This window comes from Engystomops pustulosus, chromosome 2 (assembly GCF_040894005.1).
Source record: "Engystomops pustulosus chromosome 2, aEngPut4.maternal, whole genome shotgun sequence".
NCBI classification, from domain to species: Eukaryota; Metazoa; Chordata; class Amphibia; order Anura; family Leptodactylidae; genus Engystomops; species Engystomops pustulosus.
In genome coordinates this window covers 40,967,620-40,985,673 of record NC_092412.1, presented here as the reverse complement: position 1 = coordinate 40,985,673, position 18,054 = coordinate 40,967,620, and the positions used below count along the sequence as shown (strand labels likewise).

Genomic DNA, 18,054 nt, shown 5'->3' with positions numbered 1-18,054 from the left:
AAAAGAATATTGTATTTCATATGGGGGCTGGTCGCACAACGAGGCAATCACAAAGCTCTAGACACTAGATACTCAGCCTCTGGTACTGTACCCTATCCTACTTTTTGTACAGTTGTTTTTATTTATGTGTAAGGAAATACATATTTTCTGGATATTGAAACTATAAACCAGCTACAGTCCTACACTAGCTGGTCCTTCATTTCAATTAACCAAATTCTACTATAAACAGTCAATAACTTTGTATAAATCATTAGTACAAGTGACTACAATTAACTATGTAATATTGTATCGTAGAAAAGTGCTTCTTTCTCCACTTACTTGGCTCCTCTTATGCTCCCTCTTCCTTCCTGATAAAATGGCCTTCACTCAGCTAAATTTTCAGACTCATGAAGATGTCATATTACTCAGAAGCCTATGGAGAGGAGTGGAGGAAGTGTGAGTCTTTACAGCTACCTCTCCACCTACCAGCAGCATGCTGTCACATAATGATTAGAAATAGTGTTCCTCCTTATGCACTAGTAATTTCTGCCTTGTTTGTTGAAATGTTTTACATTCATAAGAAAATCTCTTCCATTTAGGGTACATTCACACAGCGGTATGCCCACCATGCGGACATACCGCCGTGTGCTGGAGAGGAGGAGGAGGCGGCCCCTCCTCCCTCCATAGAGAATAGCGCCGCACGGCCGCACACACGCCGAAAGATAGAGCATGCTCTATCTTTTTGTGGTGTGCGGGCCGGATCGGTGCCACACGTGTGTGGCACCATATCTGTGCCGCGCCGCTATTGCCGTCTATGGGGACGTACATGTGAATGTGCCCTTATGCAGAGATCTCTATACGTATTCTTTATTCTTGAAGATGTCCATTAAAAAATGGTTTCCTTCTTCCCATCCATCATCTCTGATATAAATCATGACAAAAATATACAGTATGAAGCAAGCCTACTATATCTTTCTATTTAAAGAGTAATAGTCATCCAAGATCACAGTTAATATTGTGCAGCTACACCCTCCCCCTGGCACCCACCACATGCTGCTGGCAGGGAGCCAGGTAATGTGAATTAAACTTATATAAAGTATTAACGGAAATGATTACAAATGATGACAAAAACATTTTTTAAAATCAGCATAGCATAGGCAATTGGAACCTGTCACTTGCTAAAAATGACATTACTGGTGAAAGATTCCTTTTAAAAACAAACCCACATTGTAGGTAAATGGCCCCAAATTTTATGGCAAGTTTTTTTTAATGATTTATTTATAGAACAAAATTACAAAACAGAGTTTACCAGACATGGCACCTTCCTGCAGTCTCAGGCAGTCCAAGTAGTGCCCTGATATTTTAAAGTAACCCCTCCTGTGCTGCTTGGTCCTGTCCGAAGAGTGAGCAGGTGTGGACAGGGTTGGATTGGAGCTCAAAGATTCTGGTAGCAATAAGTTTGTTGCTGCCTTAATTGTCGTGCCTTTGGGAAAAGCTAGTGTGTTTTGGGTCTCATTTTGGGCACTCGATCTCTAAAAGGTTCGCCATCACTGCTCTAGTGGATCCTCTAGAGGATCCTTTGCTGCTCTGGTGGACCGGGGAGAACCTCTTTGAGGTATAATTACATGGCAAGTAATAGCTTGGCTACTTTTGGAAGTCCTTTGGAGATTAAATGAGCAGTAGGTCACATGCTTGACTGGTACTCCATTTTTACAAGATGAAACAGAACCCAAACCCTTTACAATTGGTGGTGGTTCCAATCATAGGACCCCCAATGACTAGTGGATAGGTGAAGAGCGTAAAACTTGGCACAGCCATATTAATGCAACCTCTATGGCTGTAGAGAAGATTTAGATTAAAGTAATCCCAACTCCATATTTTATAAAAAAAAACTATCAGCACGTAGAACGATTTTCATAGGTGAATGTTTATGACGAGGCTGCTGTAAAATCTGAGGCTGTGTCCAGTATTTGTGCAGTATAAGACATACCGTGTAATGATAAATGACATTTCATAGCGGCAGGATTCCTTCATCAGCCGAGAACAATAGAAGGAGGTGGAATAAAGATGACTTGTTAATTGTTATTCCTTAGCAGATAAAGGTCTGGTGCAATGTTCTGCACAATATACCTTCATTGTGTTTGGTTTATAACCAATTATCAGATACTTTTCCCCATGGTGATGGGAGGCGCTGCTTCCTCCTTTATATTCTCGGCTCAGCGCAGTCCCATCTAATGTCCAGGCAGATGAAGTGCACTGCAACAGTATGGGTCTGGCATATAAATCTGCTCCCTCCTTTGTAACCTTCACAGGGAAAACTTTCTTAGGTTCTGCTATAACTTTCTGGCCATTGTAGAAAAACAGAGGAGAAGAAGTGTTAATCTGCCAAATCAGATCATCTCTCCTCAAAGGGAACCTGCCAGCAGGAATGCAATTTTTTGCTGGTGACAAGTCCTATAGCCTAGGCTATGCTAATTTTCAAAATGCCCTTTTCAGCGTTCTAAATAATTTCGGTAGTTGGCATAAGTTAAATATACAAATTCACATTACCTGGCTCCCCACCAGGAGAATGTGGTGAGTCCCGGGGGGCAAGGTGGAAACCGCCTGTGTGTGCCCGTGTCAGTCTCCTCCACACTCATACAGCTCCCTCCATCCTCTCCACGTCCTGTCATGTGCATTAAGCAGACAGGGAGGGGGATGGTGTGAAGGAGAGCAAGAATGCAATGACAGAGACACAGGTACACACAGGCTGCAGCTGCCCCAGTCTAGCATAGGCTATTGGAACCTGTCAGCAGATAAGTCACATTCCTGGTGATTTTTAAAATTGTGTTTTTCGTAAATGGATAGTGTTAGTTCTTTATTTATTATTTTTAGGAGAATTAACAGAAAAAGAGCACAATGAAAAAAGAGGCATCAGAATTGTAATTTTAGTAATATATAATTATTTACCATGTTCATAGGTTGGGAAATACCTTTACAAATCAATATGTGGTGAAGAACAACTTTGACTATTACTTTTATTACCTATGTCCAGCAATTTAGCCTTCTTTAGCCTCCAGCTGTAGCTTAGCCTGTTCATAAAGTAGTTGTCTCCGCAGGCTGTGCTGCGTATGCCTGGGAGACCAAAGAGGCTGCTGCTCCCTTCCCACTCTGGAGTGGGAGATCATGTGATCCTGTTCACTGTGTGTAACTAACAGGAGACCTGCAGGGAGGTGGAAGGTTTTCCATGTTCCCTGTCATCCTCTCCATCCCAGTTTTGAAGAAATGTATCTGTCTCTCACTGTATCTCAAGATGTATGATACACTCCCCTGCAGCCCCCTCCTCCAAGCCTCTGCTCCCCACACTATCTACACAGCAGGGAAGCTGGTATCGCTTAGTGCTCACACAGCACAGACTAGAAACTTCATGTAACTGTTTTACTGCTGGTTTCTACAATGTATTACTTGTTTTCAGTGCGTGAAAGGGATTGTAAATAAACAGAGGGTCCTCTTTTTATATGATTTTTGTTCAGGAATTAAATTGTACATATTTCTTATGTCTATTCTGTTGGGGATTTTTTTACTAGCCTTCTAACTTCTAACTAGACTTCTTACTGTATTTTGTTATAAAAAAAAGTATAACAAAAAAGTGTTTTTTTATATTTATCATGTAAAATAATAACTGTTTTAGTACATATTTTATTATGTCATGTTTAAATTGCTATCCCAATTATAAGGGTGGAATATCACCGCTGATATCCTTTGGTGATGATGTAGATGCCTCTCTGGTGCCTGCATGAAGCATGGCATTTGCAGGATTGACCTGTTCTACCAGCAGCATGCTGGTACTATGCCAGGAGAGGAAGAGGTTACCTTTATTAGGGAAATATAACTACCGTATTTTCCGGGCCATTAGGCGCACCGGAATATAAGGCGCATTAGTCCGATGCGCCTTATATATGTAATAATTCCATATATAAGGCGCATCGGACTATAAGGCGCAGGGTCGGGGGCGTGGCGGAGGTCCGGGGGCGGAGCGGAGACCCGACGGGACGCGACGGGACGCGACGGGACGCGACGCGGAGAAAAGACGCGGCGACGCGGGGAAGGTGAGTGGGGAAGGTGAGGGGGAGGTGGAGGAGGGCAGCGGACCATACTTACATAGGTCCCCGCTACCGGAGACAGCAGATCTCCAGCGGGAACTGCAGACCACGCGGCAGAAGTTGTTCGTGCCGCGTGGTCTGCAGTTCCCGCTGGAGATCTGCTGTCTCCGGTAGCGGGGACCTATGTAAGTATGGTCCGCTGCCCTGTGCCATACATAGGGCGCACCGGACTATAAGGCGCACTTTGGATTTCCAAGGAAATCCAAGGCTTTTAAGTGCGCCTTATAGTCCGGAAAATACGGTATATAATGGATAAAATCTCAGTTTCTCCAGTTCTATTTGAAGCCAGACTTGTCAGATGTTTCCAGGTAATAGAAATCATTAATACAATGGGAGGAATTCCATCTGCTCACATAGGCCATGTTGACGGATTTTGATCTGCTTCATTTGGTTAGAAGGATTGTACTAGCATTCAGCTTGATACAATGTAAAATGATCATTTAGCTTAAAAAGGTTAATAGTATATGAAGAATAAAGCACTGAAAAATCGCAAATGCCCCTATCTCCATTCAGCACCATATAGACAAGATACATGTGTCACATGTCTTATGTCCCTATATATATATATATATATATATATATATATATATATATATATATAATGTCCATACACAGACATGGAAGGGGGTTCTCTGCAGTAGGAACAATAAAAATGTGAAACCTTCTGGAAGAGGAAGCTCTAATAAAGGAGAGTCGTCACACAAGAGCAAGAAGAAGCTCAGATGAAGAGTGAAATAACTTTGCAGCCTAAAGATACAAAAATTCTAGAGATGCATACAGATCCAGGGATTTATTGTGATTGTCAGATTTTGAGACTACCTATTGTGAGAGATATGTCACACATATTTGGATACTACCTCATTGGGAGCATTTGCTTTCCACTGGTTCAACATAGCAGGTTAACACTCTAATACTAATGATTGTTATTACAGCTGTATAACATGCTCTATAACATGCTGCATACAGATAGGACACTATGTAAAATCTGCTCAGCTCCTCCTGCTCTATAACATGCTGCCTGCAGATAGGACACTATGTAGAGTCTGCTCAGCTCCTCCTGCTCTATAACATGCTGCCTGCAGATAGGACACTATGTAGAATCTGCTCAGCTCCTCCTGCTCTATAACATGCTGCCTGCAGATAGGGCACTATGTAGAATCTGCTGAGCTCCTCCTGCTCTATAACATGCTGCCAGTAGACAGGACACTATATACAATCTGTTCAGCTCCTTCTGCTCTATAACATGCTGCCTGCAGATAGGACGCTATGTGCAATTTGCTCAACTCCACCTTCTCTATAACATGCTGCCTACAGATAGGACACTAAGGGGCACATTTACTAACGTCCTTGCGCCAGTTTTCTGTCGGACTTCGCACCATCTTTTATGTGCAAACTGCTTGTACATGAATTTGAGAAGTGCTTGCTCCATATTTGTATCGCAGCGGCACTACTCCAAAAGTGACACAAATTTCTGCACTGAATGGGGCGTTCCAGTGCACAGTCGTCGGACCCTGCGCCACATTTATCATGCAGAAATGTGTTGCACGCCCTATGTGAAAGGTGCACCGAAAAAAAACATTGGTGCATGCTGCCGGAGCAGTTCAGGGAGGCGCCAGATTCATGAAGAACGTGCACAAGAAATCCTGAATCTGGCGCTCTCTGCACACTACACAGGCAAACTGCACCTAGTATAGACTGCTCAGCTCCTCCTGCTCTATAAGATGCTGCCTGCAGACAGGAGACAGGACGCTATGTACAATCTGCTCAGCTCCTTCTGCTCTATAACATGCTTCCTGCAGATAGGACACTATGTACAATGTGCTCAGCTCCTCCTGCTCTATAACATGCTGCCTATAGATAAGACACTATGTACAATCTGCTCAGCTCCTCCTGCTCTATAACATGCTGCCTGCAGATAGGACACAATGTACAACGTGCTCAGCTCCTCCTGCTCTATAACACTGTCTGCAGAAAGGACAATTGAACAAGCTGCAAATGCTGCTGAGGCAGCAACCTGATTCTTTTAAATGTAGTAATTATATTGTAATTCATTATATTAATAGGAATGTATTCACCCAATTGCTTTCCAATAAAACTCCACTGTCATTGTCTTGATACTATTTCAATTTTACAAAAGAGAAGAGAAAGAAATGCAAACAATGTAATTCAGGAAGAGATGACTACAGGTCCGTTACACCAGATTGTATCTACACTAAATCATTGATAGATATGTCTAAGCCCCTCAGTGTAACTATTTAACCAGTCCTTAGGTTTCTGCACCAGGTCAGCAGCTGCCGGACCAAATTATTGAACTATTTTAGGAAAGGCATTTGGCAGATTCTCAAGGAAGAATCAAAGAAAGTAACAGAGAGAAATGTGAAGATGGAGAATAATATAAAGCAAAATGATGGTATAACCTCTTTAAGAACCATGGACAGTTCCCAATCCTATATAATAGATATGTAGGGGGTTACTAATAACTGGTTTTGCTGGGTTTTTTTGGTCTCAAAAAAGGTGCATTGAGTTTTTTGGGACTTTTCACTGCTAAAAAATCTCAGATGACTATTTCCAGAGGGTAAACCTAGAACCACTACTAGTACAACACCGAGCCACATTCATGACTTAGGACTTTTTCACAAAGTCCCATAAACAGTCTCATATGCACTCCAGTTCTTGCTGTTGTATGTGCTGGGACTTTTTATGCATTTTGAGACTTTTTTGGGACTTTTTCAAAACATTTATAGTAAGGGACAAAACCACTGAATCTGATGTGCAGTGGAGCTCCAAAAACAGACATAGAACTGTCCCAAGGAGCCGCCTAATGATAAATAACCCTATAGGGTTAATCCTGACAGCTTTATGAGATAAATCCTCTTCCTACTAAAGAGTACCTTCTTATTATCTCATAGGGGTTTATTTATCATTAGGCGACTTCTGTTTTGGAGCTCCCCTGTCCATGAGGCTTATTAAAGTGGCTGTGGTCCTTTAATAAATGTTTTTTTCTTTTTCAAAAAGTCCCACAAAAGTCTCAAAATGCATAAAAAGTCCCAGCACATACACCAGCTGGAGACTGGAGTGACTATGAAAGTCTCAAGTCAGGAATGTGGCTTTGCACAGTGTTGTACTCGCAGTAGTTCTATGTTTACACCAGATTAATGAAGAGGTGTACGTGGTCCCGTGAGACTTTTTATCGGTGAAAAGTCCCAAAAAAACCTCAATGCGACCTTTTTTGAGACTTTTTTTATGCCAAAAAAGCCTGGGGAAACCAATGATAAATAACCCCCATAGACTGTAAGCTCTTGTGAGTAGGGCTGTCATTCCTATTGCTTCATCTTACAACGTTAAGGCTCTGTCATGTCTTGTTTTGTCAGTATATGATTTGTACAGCCCTGTGCAATAGAATGGCGCTATATGATTAAATATCTATTAAAAATCACTGCTCAAATCACTGAATTATAGGACAATGTGTAAAATCTGCTCACCTCTTCCTGCTCTATAACACGCCGCCTGCAGACGGCAGTGTATGTACAATCTGCTCAGATCCTCCTGCTCTATAACACGCCACCTGCAGGTAGAAGTGTATGTACAATCTGCTCAGATCCTCCTGCTCTATAACATGCTGCCTCCAGATAGCTGTGTATGTACAACTTGCTTAGCTCCTCCTGCTCTATAACATGCTACCTGCAGACGGCAGTGTATGTACAATCTGCTTAGCTCCTCCTGCTCTATATCACGCTATCTGCAGATAGCAGTGTGTGTGCAATCTGCTCAGCTCCTCCTGCTCTATAACATATTACTTACAGTTTGAACTATAACATAAATGGTTCTCTTCAACATTGTATTCTGCACTATCTATCACAATTAGATAAAAATGTATGACCACTTGTTTCAGAAATAATTTCTTCTACAATGATCATTATTTGATGGATATTTTATAAGGGGTGCACCATGCCACTAGAACAGTGTTTTACAAAATTACCAAAGTAACAAAGCTGTTTATACTATAGTTTTTTTGGGTGACTATATAAAGGATGTTTTATGTGGGGAATAGTGTGATCAGTCATGTTGTGAGGATACTATATATTAGGAACACGCTCCAAACTGTAAGTGACTGATTTTATTAGGAGTGCAGTGTGGAGTTGTGCTGCATAGAACTGAAGACATTTGATTGTGAGCAGAGAAAAACCATAGCTGGGAGAAATTGTAAAGAAGTCCTCTTCCTGATGGAACAGATCATCACCTGTGTGGTACTAGATGTCACTAATGTCTGTGACCCTGACTAATTACTAGTGTGGAAGGTAGCATCATCAGGTGCGGGGGAGGCATTTTTAAGTTTCGCCTTAGGCAGCAAAAAGGCTACAATCCTTCTTCTACTGCATCTATCTACCTCTCATATCTATCTATCTTCTATCATCTACCTAGTTATCTATATATGATCTACTTCATATATTTATGCATCTATAAATCTGTCAACTATCTATAAATCTATATCATCTTTCATATTTATCTTCTATTATCCATCTACCTATCATCTGTGAGATCTCCTATAACATTCTCCTGCAGTCCCATATTACAGATTGCCTACAAAGTGTTATTATAGTGCAGGGCTACAGGAGCCTCTTACTGACTGTGACTGTTCAAAAAATAGTTTGATTTTGGGGCCCCACTTTTAGCTTTGCCCAGAGTCGCACTTTGTCTAAAACCAGCCCTGCGTTATCCTGTTGCCATTTTCCACTACATGAAGCTGACACTCACACATATCACATATCATGATCGGTGGGGTCCCAACAGTTTTTCGATCAGCTTGTTATAGGAAAAGGAAAAACTTTTATATTTTAGGATTTTTAAGGATCCATAACCCCAATGGGTTTCGAGTTAGAGAATTGTAAATGTTGTCATTGTGACCCCATTTTCTACTGCATGGGGCACATATACGTCACTGCACGTACACACAGAAACAACAGTGAACATTGGGGTTCATTTACTAAGGGTCCTGCGGACGCATTTCTGTTGGGTTTTCCGACTTTTCAGGGATCGTGCCAAGACAGGGATTTAGAAAGGGATTGTGTCGCCAGTGATCAGATTTTGGCACAATCGCGCTAGCTTTCATGCGACACAAATCGGGCGTGGGCCGTCGGACGATCTGACGGATTCTCACAAACTGCGGGATTTAACTTTAAAATTATGTCGCAAGCCAAGCACTTACGTGCACAAGAAAGAAGAAGGTGAACTCCGGCGGACCTGAGCGGGGAAGCAACACATGCAGGATATCGGGCGCATGATCTTAGTGATTCGCGGCAGAGTGCATGTTCGTCGGACATTCCGGATCAGGGATCGCGACGTGGACAGGTAAGTAAATGTGCCCCATTGTGTTAATCATTAAGTTCTTCTGAGCAATAACAAACTTCCTTTTCCTATTTGATTTGTGAAATTTCCTTAAGAATTCATTTGTGAACCATTAATGACAAGTAATGTGTCACTTGCTCACGTAACGGATGATTCACCTGCACCACCTATCCTACCGCTCAGAAGTTATGTCACAGCCGCAAATGACTTGTCACCCACGTCTGGCACAGTGATAGGTGCCTGCAGAGACAGAGTGGCGGAAGAGAGCGATTGCTAGCGAGGTTTTCTGAGGGGATGATGATGCATCTGGTGGAGACTCTGTTTACACCTCTCGTGGGGGCTTTACTTCTCCCTCTTTTTCCCGGATGATACAGATGACTAGTTTGCATTGTTTCTTGGCTGTGTTGCTGATCTAACATGGAACATCTGTTTGTAATAAAAGCTAATGTTAATGCTGAGTGCGGGGATTTTATTCCAAAGCAATGACAACATCTTCGATGCCAATGTTTCCTATAACCTGGGACCTGCGCGGTGTGCCATGTGTACCCTCATTACTATTCCCACCGTGTCGCGTTGGATAAATCAAGCGGCTTAGGTAGCAAAAGTTTGCTGGGATTTCTAAAGAACACAGGCACCGGGCGGGAATGCCCCTTCCTGCCCCCTCCACCTGCCATGGTGTCCCTCTACTCCACCGTCACTCCCCACCCGCTCTCCACCCGACATTCCCATATTTGCGTGGTGGGCAGAGAAAGCCCCAAACTGCCAGAAAACTGATGGAGAAGCCATAATGAATATTACCATATGTCTTCATAATGACTGCAAATAGAAATGTAAGATAGCTACGTAACATCTCACTGGCTGGTACAGGGCTTTAACCATACGGCAAAAAGTGCAGCGACATGAGGCCTTATGGTATCACAGAGCACTTGTCAGTCCCAATTACTGAGTTACTCCTCCAGTCCTGCATATATGAGCACTGCATAGTACTACTCCTCCCATCCTGCATATATGAGCACTGCAAAGTACTACTCCTCCCATCCTGCATGCATGAGCACTGCATAGTACTACTCCTCCCAGCCTGCATATATTAGCACTGCATAGTACTACTCCTCCCATCCTGCATATATGAGCACTGCAAAGTACTACTCCTCCCATCCTGCATGAGCACTGCATAGTACTACTACTCCCATCCTGCATGCATGAGCACTGCATAGTACTACTCCTCCCATCCTGCATATATGAGCACTGCAAAGTACTACTCCTCCCATCCTGCATGCATGAGCACTGCATAGTACTACTCCTCCCAGCCTGCATATATGAGCACTGCATAGTACTACTCCTCCCATCCTGCATATATGAGCACTGCAAAGTACTACTCCTCCCATCCTGCATGAGCACTGCATAGTACTACTACTCCCATCCTGCATGCATGAGCACTGCATAGTACTACTCCTCCCATCCTGCATATATGAGCACTGCAAAGTACTACTCCTCCCATCCTGCATGCATGAGCACTGCATAGTACTACTCCTCCCATCCTGCATGAGCACTGCATAGTACTACTACTTCCATCCTGCATGCATGAGCACTGAATAGTACTACTCCTCCAATCCTGCATATATGAGCACAGCATAGTACTGCTCCTCCCATCCTGCATATATATGGGCACATTACTACTACTCCTATCCTATATATATGAGCACAATACTACTACTCCTATCCTATATATATGAGCACAATACTACTACTCCTATCCTATATATATGAGCACAATACTACTACTCCTATCCTATATATATGGGCACAGTACTACTACTCCTATCCTGTGTATATGAGCACAGTACTACTACTCCTATCCCGTATATATGAGCACAGTACTACTACTCCTATCCTTTATCTATGGGCACAGTACTACTACTCCTATCCTGTATATACGAGCACAGTACTACTAATCCTATCCTGTATATATGGGCATAACACTGTATTACTACTCTGCTGTATATATGGCCACTGCTCAGTACTCCTCCTCCTATCCTTTATCTACTCCTACTACTTCTCCCATCCTGTATATGTAAACACTGCACAGTACTACTACTCCTATCCTGTGTATATCAGCATAGCACAGTGCTAATACTCCTATGCTGTATATATGGGCACAGCACATTACTACTACTCCTATCCTGTATATATGGGCAGAGCACAATACTACTACTCCTATCCTGTATATATGGGCAGAGCACAATACTACTACTCCTATCCTGTATATATGGGCACAGTGGCCCATATTTATCAGAGGTATTGCAGTCTGTACTATGTGCAGTTGGCCTTACTGATGTGCAGGGTGCGCCCTGCAAGGTCTTTAATAATCTGGCGCACCCTGCACTGTTTGGGAAGTGTACACCATTTTGTGGCACATCTTTAACATACAGTAATAAATGTGGCGCATGGAACAAACACCCTTACACTAAGGCGCACAGTTTTGTGGCAAGGCGGACATACAGCAACTGGGACACCAGACTGGCGCAGACACTTTATAAACATATGACTTTATACTGCAAAGTCAGACAGAAAACGGGTGCAAACACTTTTATGACTGCAGGCCTGTAGGGTGACTTTTATTCTGTATGTTTTGGCATTGCTTTTCCATCATGTGTGAATTATAAATGATCTTTATGTCACCATTAATTCCTAATTGGTTATATTGCTTCTGTAGTAAGATTGTGTGCATTATACCAATAATGTCACATCAATGTATTTACTATCCGTATACTATAACACTATTGTGCATATTCCTCTAAAAAATTATTATTATTGTTGTAAGACTGTGTATTATTTAACTTGACATCACTGTGTATTATCCCTGTACTGTGACATCACTGGGTATATTATCCTTGTAATGTGACATCACTGTGTGTTATCCCTGTACCGTGATATCACTGTTTATACTATCTATGTACTGTAGCATCACTGTTTGTACTATCCCTGTACTGTGACATCACTGTGTGTATTATCCCTGTACTGTGACATCACTGTGTGTATTATCTCTGTACTGTGACATCACTGTGTGCATTATCTCTGTGCTGTGACATCACTGTGTGTACTATCCTTGTACTGTGACATCACTGTGTGTATTATCTCTGTACTGTGACATCACTGTGTGTATTATGCCTGTACTGTGACATCACTGTGTGCATTATCCCTGTACTGTGACATCACTGTGTGTATTATCCCTGTTCTGTGACGTCACTGTGTGTATTATCCATGTACTGTGACATCACTGTGTGTACTATCCTTGTACTGTGACATCACTGTGTGCATTATCCCTGTACTGTGACATCACTGTGTATATTATCCCTGTACTGTGACATCACTGTGTGTATTATCCCTGTACTGTGACATCACTGTGTGTATTATCCCTGTACTGTGACATCAGTGTGTGCATTATCCATGTACTGTGACATCACTGTGTGTATTATCACTGTACTGTGACATCACTGTGTGTATTATCTCTGTGCTGTGGCATCACTGTGTGTGCTATCCTTGTACTGTGACATCACTGTGTGTATTATCTCTGTACTGTGACATCACTGTGTGTATTATGCCTGTACTGTGACATCACTGTGTGCATTATCCCTGTACTGTGACATCACTGTGTGTACTATCCTTGTACTGTGACATCACTGTGTGTATTATCCCTGTTCTGTGACGTCACTGTGTGTATTATCCATGTACTGTGACATCACTGTGTGTACTATCCTTGTACTGTGACATCACTGTGTGTACTATCCTTGTACTGTGACATCACTGTGTGTATTATCCCTGTTCTGTGACGTCACTGTGTGTATTATCCATGTACTGTGACATCACTGTGTGTACTATCCTTGTACTGTGACATCACTGTGTGTACTATCCTTGTACTGTGACATCACTGTGTATATTATCCTTGTACTGTGACATCACTGTGTATATTATCCCTGTACTGTGACATCAATGAGTGCATTATTTTTCTACAATGATATCACTGTGTACTATAAATAAGTGATGATGGAGTGGAGCAACCCTGCAAGTTTTACTATGGGTCCCCGGGTCACTTGTTATGCCCTCTTGGAGTTGAGTTAGGTTTAGTTAACATTTTGGCCTTTGTGGCGATACTGACCTGCTGTCTATTAAGCACAGATTGGGTTACCCGCATCTTGTGGCCTGCAGCCTTTACTACATAGTTACAGTCAGTAAGTGTCATGTATATTGTCCCCATACCACTGATAAAACCAATCTACTGAGAGAACATTGATCAATGATACACCAATAAAGATGAGTAACCTTCACATGAATAACATCACTTTTCCATTACTATGGATCTCACAGCGTTTTATTACAGATGATTGAGCAGTCAAACACATAACATATTGATCAATCGGCTGGAAAACTTCTTAGGAATTACTGAACATAGTGTAATGTAAAAGGGAAGCCCTGATATCAAGCAATGAAGACTACACACCCCAAATAATAACTTATTGACCGAGTCACTGACCACCTAGATACCAAATGTTACCTTTACATGATTTCTGTATAGACGCTTCACACATGCCCATTAATGTCCGGAGGATACAAAATATTATTCAGCGTCTAAGAAGGAACAAACAAACTGAAGGACAATAATAACACTGAAATAACAAAATCAATAATAAAAATCACATATCTATCTCTCTTCATATCTCTTCTGTCTCATATCTATGTATCTATATATCTATATACCTTGTCCGCAACCTTGGTACATGCCCCAAACCCGTTTCCTTTGGCAATGCTCCAGGTGTGGCGAACGTCTCTGGAGAAATTTGCACACATCTGCAGACTTTCCCAACCTCAAATTTATCCTAAGAACTTATGACTCTTCTTCTATGCCGTTCACCAAACAGGTCTACCTCAATAATCTAATATCTTCTCTAATAATCCCAAAAGGCTCTTCAATAGACTTCACTCCTTACACCAAAGGTGCAGCCACCTGTCACAGGTCTTGGGGCTGAAGATCTGGCCACTTACTTTAAAGATAAAATTGACTGTGTCCAAAAGGAATTTAATTACCCAATCCACTAACTCCATGTATCCCCTTTCCTCTGGTACCTTAACCTACTTACTCTCTTCTTTTGAGCCAGTCACAGAGGAAGAAGTGTCCAGGCTCCTCTGCTCTGCTGGCCCCACCACCTGCATCAGGGACCCCATCCCCTCACATCTGGTACAGTCCCTCTCCCCAGCAGTCACTTCTCCTCTCACTAAAATCTTCAATCTTTCTCTCTTCAGGTGTGTATTCCTCTTCTTTCAAGCATGCTGTTGTTACCCCATTACTAAGAAACCCTCTTTAGACCCGTCCGATGCTGCCAACTAATGACCAGTCTCTAATCTCCCTTTCATCTCCAAACTCCTGGAACCCTTGTTCTACTCCCGACTAACCCGCTATCTCTCTGATAACTCCCTCTACTCCCTAACTTCCTGCTACTGCCCCATTGGACAAACTATCAGCAGATTTGGTTTCCAGTATCATCTCTATGCTGATGACACCCAGTTATATACTTCTGCACATAACATCACCCCTCCCTTACTCCAGAACACTAGTGACTGTCTCTCCGCTGTCTCTAACATCATGTCCTCTCTCTTCTCGAAATGTAATCTTTCTAAGACTGAACTTCTTGTCGTTTCACCATCTACTAACCAACCCAACCCTGACCTCTCCATCTCAGTCCGTGGGATCACTATAGCACCGAGGCAGCAGGCCCGCTGTCTTGGGGCTGTGCTGGACTCTGACCTCACCTTTTCACCATATATTCAATCTCTTACTGGCTCTTGCCGCTTGTATCTCAGAAACATCTCCAGAATCTGGCCATTTCTTACAACTGAAATTTTGAAAATGCTAATTGTTGCACTTATTCACTCTCGACTAGACTACTGTAACTCCCTACTAATTGGTCTTCCACTCACTAAACTCTCTCCTCTACAATGTATTCTTAATGCAGCAGCCAGGCTCGTCTTTCAGACCAAACGCTACTGGGATGCCTCCAGTTTGTGCCAGTCCCTGCAGTGGCTGTCCGTCTCCTTCAGTATGTAGTTTGAAATAATCACCCACATCCACAAAGCTCTGCATAATGCTGCACTGCCCTACCACTCTCTCATCATCAGTCTATTGCCCAAACCGTTCTCTGCCAGTAATGCTAGATTAATCTCTACCGTAATTTGAACCTCTCATTTGCGTCTCCAGGACTTCTCCCGAGCTGCACCCATTCTCTGGAATGCCATTATCTGGCACCAGACTAATACCCACCCTACAAAGTTTCAAATGTGCTCTTAAAACCCATCTCTTTAGGCAAACTTATCACACTCGCTAACCCCATGAAATTTTAACTCTCTTTTTACTAACTTATTCTGTGTTCTCATCCTGTCTTATCCGGCTTATCCTCCTCCTTATCCAACATACACCAGATACCAAGCTCTGGGCTTCTCTGCAGTCCCATTGACCCTGAACTTTGTATATCAGTGGCGGCTGATGGCTGGTTCAAGCAGCAGAATTTTTATTTATTAATTTATTTTATTCTGTTCCCTTCTAAACAATGGCAGGACCATTATACAAGCTCTTGCTCAACTCAATCAGCTTCCTTTCCTATACTGGACTAGAGTTGTTTTGCTCAATAATTTGCAACTTTTTAGGTGCAAATCAATGTTAAATCAGGTGCAAAGATCTGGAAGCAAAGATAAATTAGACGCAAACCAGGTTTACTGCTACCCAAACTCCTGTACACTGCTTGAAAAAGTTTTAAAAAAATAATGCAACCAAATACAACTAATACAACGAAAAGCCATGCATCGAAGATAAATCTGCCACATGGTCTACATACTATATACAGTTATCTTTTTGCATACCTATCTATTTATCCATGTCTTATATCTATCTACCAACTATCTGTTTAAGAAGCAATGTAGCAGCAATGAGAAATGGTGGGTGTTATTCCAAGGGCTAACAAATGAATCCCATAATCTAAAAATATAGAAGGCACTGCACAAAAAAAAAAAATCATTTTAGCAACCATTTAGAAAGTAACTATCTTTCAAAATAGAAAAATATATCTACTTATCTCAAATCTTTCAATCACCTATCTATCTATCTCATATATTTCTATCTTCTTTCTATCCTTCACCCATCTATCTATCTCCTTTCTATCTATCTCTCTCTAGTTCTATCTTCTTTCTATCCTTCACCCATCTATCTATCTATCTATCTATCTATCTATCTATCTATCTATCCCTAATTTATAGTTCAGTTTTTAAATTAAAATTTTTTATTAATTGTGTTATAATTATAAATACAGAGGTTAATAAAATTAATATGTTTACATGAAATATCTATCTGTAATGTCAATCTTTCTAGATATCTGTCATCTCTCCACCTCAGTCACCAAACTCCCATCTTCACTTTCTCCCTCCAAGTTGCCTTCCACACTTCCAGGACTCTTGCAGCACTGAACACTCCAGATAAATGATATGTGATTACGCACAGAATTGCACTGGCTCATTATCTTCCCATTACATATCAGACCTGTCTTGCTTCTATCATCAAGAAATCTTGTCATCAACTTATGCATCACATGTCCTCCCTTAAGGGTTAACCAATGCAGCATAAACACAACACAAAGACCAAACAAACACAGCAACAATGTATCACAGTGTAGCACATCCTTTCTTATCTGCAACCTTCTGCTGATCCTTCAAGGATGAATTACGTATCAATTGTCATTTCTTTGTTGATTCACCCAGCAACTCCCAGAGAACTTTGTCCCCAAGATCTAGAAAGATGTGAGTGATATACAGACAATGCACTGATCATATCATAGAGGTGCAGCAATAATAAGATGAATGGGAAATGGACATTTGCAGAATGTAACTTCCTAACTTTGCTGACGGGTTCCTTGAGATGGAAGTGACATGAAGCACTGGAGCAATGTGCAGACCCAGTGCTAGGAGCAGCTGGGAGATACTGTCTCCTGTGCTGGACTTTATCATCTCACCTTAGCTGGAGCTTCTCCCAGGCATCCTTCCACACTCTCCTGCAATGCTCTCCCTGTGGGTGATGGCACAAGAGACTGGATCTATCTAACCTGGAGGCGTCACCTTCCATTCACAGACAAAGAACCAAAGCAAAGGACCTGGAGGCTTGATATAAAGAATGAAGATCCTTCCAAGCAGCACAGACCTTGCTCAAAATCCAGAGCTCCTGCTCTGCCAGCACTGAGTTCCTTGCATGCTCATAATAAGCTGTCTTAAGATTTCCCTGCTCAAAGGATGGAGGGAGAAGCAGCTGCAACGTAGCAGATAATGCTCATCCCTGGAAGCTTGCAACAGCCAGTGGCTGCATCAGTCCAGTACACAGAAGCAATGAGTGCGGTGGACCAGAGCGCCATCTGCTGGAAATCTATGGTATTGCACCTGAGCCTCAAATTGAGTACTAAATGCTTGGAGAGAACAAGTCTTCTCATTTCATCATTTGTGGAAAAACTTTAATGTATTCTGTTTGCTCCTCTGTGCTAGTTTATCTGTTACATCT

The 18,054-nt window shown here is 42.0% G+C and overlaps 1 protein-coding gene across 2 annotated transcripts in view; it reads right to left on the bottom strand.

Annotated features, from left to right (window-relative positions):
* MTUS2 (microtubule associated scaffold protein 2) overlaps positions 1-17,853 on the bottom strand; it is a 366,148-nt gene extending 348,295 nt beyond the window's left edge. For both annotated transcript variants that reach the window (XM_072134356.1, XM_072134358.1), the window contains exon 1: positions 17,519-17,853. The gene's annotated coding sequence lies outside the window, so the exon portion shown is untranslated. The remainder of the gene's footprint in view (positions 1-17,518) is intronic.
* Between the last annotated feature and the right edge of the window lie 201 nt (positions 17,854-18,054).